General features: G+C 41.7%; 1 long non-coding RNA gene across 1 annotated transcript; it reads right to left on the reverse strand.

Moving 5' to 3' along the window:
• Nucleotides 1–72: 72 nt before the first annotated feature.
• LOC135246759 (uncharacterized) lies at nucleotides 73–4,700 on the reverse strand. The gene is made up of 4 exons (XR_010327900.1): nucleotides 3,946–4,700; nucleotides 1,156–1,225; nucleotides 747–1,035; nucleotides 73–612 (listed from the first exon to the last, which is right to left on the reverse strand). It is a non-coding gene; the product is annotated as an uncharacterized LOC135246759 (long non-coding RNA).
• Nucleotides 4,701–5,093: the final 393 nt, after the last annotated feature.

Below are 5,093 nucleotides of genomic sequence, written 5' to 3' on the forward strand. Positions count from 1 at the left end.
TGAATATGCCAAACATGTCCAGGGGATGTATATTATGGTGCAGTTGTCATGAAAATACCTTTTGTTGAAGCATTTTACATGCAATCCATGTTATTATTACATAAGGCATAATACAGTAATATAATGAAAACACGTGCATGGTTTGTAAGGTTTTCCGGGGTTTGTAAATATGATAAACAGATGGTTTAGAGTCCAGATCCAGAAAATAAATAAAAAGTGTAATGATAGAGGGGCCCACATAACGGCACTGTGGAACTGTCAAGCGTAGTTGCCCCACCATTTGTCCAGAGGCCTGATGATCTTTTTACCCTTAATGGCCCGAACACACATACCCCCACAACCATAGACAAAGAGACTAGTTCCCCTTATCTTAGATGTGTCCAGATGGCAACATTCCAGAGAGCCAAATGGCCTGCTTATCCCGAGGAAGTCCAAGTAACTTATTGTTTTATCACACGGCTCTGGGTTCTTTGAAGTACAGGATGAGTCCCAGCCTGCAGGCCCGTTCAAATGCCAGCCTTTTCTGGGTCCCAGTTTGACTCCCCTCTACACCATTCTCTGGGAAGGAGCTGAGCAGGGTGTTGAGCTCATCGAGGAAGCTTCCCAGGGGCCCTGGAGGGCGATAGATAACAACAATGTACAAGTTAACAGGATAGGTGATTGAGACAGAGTGGTATTCAAAGGTAGAGATGGAGAGGTGAGAAAGGGGGAGAACAGAGAATTTCCAAGAGGAGAGATCAGCAAACCTGTGCCCCCACCACGGCCAGACGGGCGGAGGGCGTGAGAAAGGAGAAGGAGGAGGAGAGGGCTGCAGGGGTTGCAGTGTTGCCTGGTGTGATCCAGGTCTCAGTGAGGGCAAGGAAATGTAGGGAGAAGAGGGACGCGTAGGCTGAAATGAAGTCAGCCTTCCGCGTAGCAGACTGGCAGTTCCATAGCCCTCCTGCGACCGTGAAGTCGTCACAGGGGGGTCAGTGAGGGATAGCGAAGTTTGGAGAGGTTCCGTCGCCACGGGGTCCTCGCCTGCGGAGGCGAGTTCTGTAGGGAGAGAACAGGTTGGGATGGGGTTTGACACATAGCATAGCAGTGAGGACAGGGAAGGCCTGTGGTGTGGCCACATGGTCAAGGAAAAGTTTAATTAAACATACACATGCATACCGAGAACAATCAATCGAGGACTGTCAGGCAAAGTTAAGGACCTCTCAACGTCAGCAGCAGAGGCAGAAACCTGCAGAGAACAAACAATATGAAATTAAACGCATTTAAATATTATTAGGGATACAGTGCCCTCCATAATGTTTGGGACAAAGACCCATCATTTATTGATTTGCCTCTGTACTCCACAATTTGAGATTTGTAATAAAAAAAAGTATTTACATGCATATCAGGTGAACAGTGTATGAATTACAGCCCTTTTTATACACAATCCCCCCAATTTTAGGGCACCATGCTTGGGACACAGCAATGTTACAGTGCACATCATGAAGGAGTACACCCTCTCTGAAAAATGGAAATCCAGCTTTATCGCTTTACAAATAAAAAAGATATTATGTAGTGTTTCAGCAACACTGCAATACTGCAATGCTAAACAGGAAAGCATGTTTTTTAACCAACATTATAAAAAGCCATGTTGCAAATGAGTATACCCCCTCTGAGCAAAATTTGTTTCTGCTTCTAAATTATGACCATCACAAAAAGAAAACAAAATTGACAGGTATTGGGATGGTAGGTATGCCATCCCACCAAGTTACGCCTTGGTGGAGGCATGCCCCATACCTATACAGCACCGAGAGTTTGGCACTTTTCAGGGTTCCCCACAGAAATAACCACAACAGCCACAGACACTCAGCCATTAAAAACATTAAATTCTGTACATTCTGACCCCATTTCAACAGACAGATGTCATAAACACCTTCACATGTCCACACAATAAAGCCCCAAACTAAGGGGATTTTACGTTTTCTCTCTTCTTCTTTTTCATCTTCTCATTCTTATTTTTCCTGCCGCCTATCCCACTAATAACATGTCTTCCCATTGGACATTTTACAGACACCCGCCAAATCTTCACCTACACGACCCTATGAAAAACTTGCATACACACGCAAAATACCCATACCTTTTTACTCTGAAACATTTTGAGTACAAACAGCTAGCCCGCCTGTGGCCTAGTGGGTAAGGTTACAGGTTTGGGAACACAGGGTTGGAAGTTCAAGCCCAGCTAGGAATGTGTTTCTTTAACCTGCTTTTACCCTCACTAATAATTGTCTACTACTTCTCAATTATTGCTTTTGCACCATATCTACCGCCGTTCCCCAAACTGTATTATGACGTACCATCTGCACGTTCAATTGTTAACCGGCTACAATATTGCAAAGCCATATGGATTCAACGGGAGCTCTTCTGTGCTAACTCGCCTGTGTTCTTCTTTAAAACCACGGACAGGTTTGCTAATGATATTTCACGCATTGCATATCTATGTCATGGTGCTGCCCTAACAAAGTGACAGACTGGTAACCTCCGGTTGAACGATTGAATCCCGCCTCGTTCTCAGGCAGATAATTTCCTCTTTTACACTAACGTTCTCTTACGCTTATATTTTCTTTACCAAAACTCACTCATGGCCACCCATATGCATTTCATGATGGCAAATGTAATACTTTTATCAAAAGGTTACACCAGTTCACAGCTGTGCCATTTCTACTAACTACATTTCTTCACTTGGCTACTGTACAAAACCTTCTTATCAGCAAACGCCACATTTCTACATCATGTTACCTCGCCCTGTTCTCTATCCAGCCACATACAAACAATTACTATGTATGTACGTTCTGCAACTACCCATTAAAATATTACATTTAAAAACATGATTCAGTACTAGTACTGAACATGAAAAAAACATAGCAGTGCAATAGATTTCACGTGTTACTTAACCCCCCACTTTAACAGCTGGCACTTTATAGCGACTGTTATATATACCGTTCGATAAGGAATATAAGCTCGCTCATGGTCACTCCATTTACTTCGCACTATACTCCGTGATCATGTCAACTTTCACCTACATGCCCATTCTGCTAAAAACATATTGTTTCAACTCCGAAATTTAATAATTTCACCCTAATTTCTCTCACACTGTTGTTATTTTCTCATATGCAAAACCTGCTGGGACATATGCGTCTGCTCCTATTCTCCACTATCATGTTTTCCGGTTCTAGTTTAGCAAAACAGCGAAGAGGATTCCTACCTGCAGATAAGCCTATCAAAATGCCTTATAAACCTTACAAACACTAAAAGTGCATCTCCACGAAATAACAGACAACGGAGCAGGACAGAAGGCTACACAAGTTGCGACCTAGAGAGTTATAATTCTACGGGCTTGCTGATTCTTTTGTCAGTTGGATGGACGTGAGTACATACACTGGCCATATTTCACATGCATCTCTGATACGTTTTACACTTATACGCCACCGCACCCTTTGTCACAGCCACTGTTTTACATAGATAGCAAACCGAAACTGCTAAACAGTACACGCTCATCAGACTGTACAAATTCACACAAGGATAGCCATAATCCACAAACGTTTCTTACAGGGTCACTTCGCATTTCTCACTCTCATAATAAAACTCTTTGCAAAAAGAAATGATATCTCATAAACACGTTTACAACAAAAATGCCAAGTTACTCAAAAGTATTGACATCAAAATGACGCCAAGTTATGGAATGGAATGGAATGTGATGGTGAAGGGCTACTGGATCTCAAGGAGCTTGACAGTGATGAACTGCCTTCTGGGGACTGGAGTAGGGGGTAGCACAACTTATGGCATCTGGCAATGAAAAAAAAATCTATCATTATGAATATTGACTAAAATTATGCCATAATTAATTAGATAAAACAATAAGCTTTTTAATACACTCTTTAATTTGGTAGTGAAGTAGTAAATATACAGTACCTGCTCATTTCCATGCATTTAAAAGTTTTCTGCACTGAATTGGTCGAATAACCTCTGCAATTTCCTGTTCTCTTATGTACTGCAAGTCATCTTTGCTTTCCACTCCCTGGTGTAAGATCGTTTCTTCTGGCACACTTGGCAGGACAGAAATGACTGCGTCCTTGATGCTCTCACTTATATCAGACATTCTGAAGGAAAGGAGTGGCGAAGGGCTATTAGAGACAGACCAAACATGTTGTACACAGGCAAAGGGTAATAGTCAAGCAGGCTTGCATGTTCGAGGCAGAAATAATTTGAAATGGGGTTCTCTGAGCCCATCTTTAGGCAGTAAATCCCCTGATCAAAAGGAAATCAGACTGGCATTTCTCTGTGACAAAGTAAACACAACTGTTGCAAACAAGAATCAGTTCTATCTTGCCAAAGACTAGTCCCTCATCATTCTTCTCAAAGACAACACACGTGGCTTTTTTTGTAGCTTGTGCCTTTAACGGTGACATTGTGTACAGCCACAGAGCTACGTAGCTGGAGGCCTAAATAATCAACAGATCACAAATTCTTGAAGTTGTGTAATTTGCGAGCACACTGTTTAAAAAGTGTGTTTACTCTCAAACCTAAGGGTCCAAGAGCGAATAAGAGGCCCAAAGCAAAGTATCAGTTCAGGATAGTCACGTATATGATGACTGTAACCCACCTAAAGGGTCACTTAGCAGTAGGTAAATATTTTCAGGTTAAAGCTAGGTTCGTAAGGAGAGGTTATGAATGAAGGGATGGACACAATGAACAACCGGAGCCAGAAAGTAAGTGCAAAATGGTTAGAACTGTATTAAAGAAAACGTAACGACAATATGTAAAGCTTATCACATTCAAACACATTCATTTGTCTTCATATCAATGTCCTGAGTGTTGTAACTGTATTCACTGTCCATTCAGTTCTGAATGTCTTCTGTTCAGTCTGGTTCAGTTCAATTGGTCAAGTTCAATTTAGTTAGTTCAAGTCAGTATTGTTGGTTGGGTGTACCCTTTTTACAAAAAATAAAGTATCAAATAAAATTGTGTGTAGTTGTGAATGAAAATTAACACAGAGTGGGTTGGGAGAAACAAGGGGTATCAGGGGTTCTTCCTCAATGGATGAAGATGAATCAAGTTGA

The sequence above is a fragment of the Anguilla rostrata genome, unplaced genomic scaffold (genome assembly GCF_018555375.3).
Source record: "Anguilla rostrata isolate EN2019 unplaced genomic scaffold, ASM1855537v3 scaf0867, whole genome shotgun sequence".
Classification (NCBI taxonomy): domain Eukaryota; kingdom Metazoa; phylum Chordata; class Actinopteri; order Anguilliformes; family Anguillidae; genus Anguilla; species Anguilla rostrata.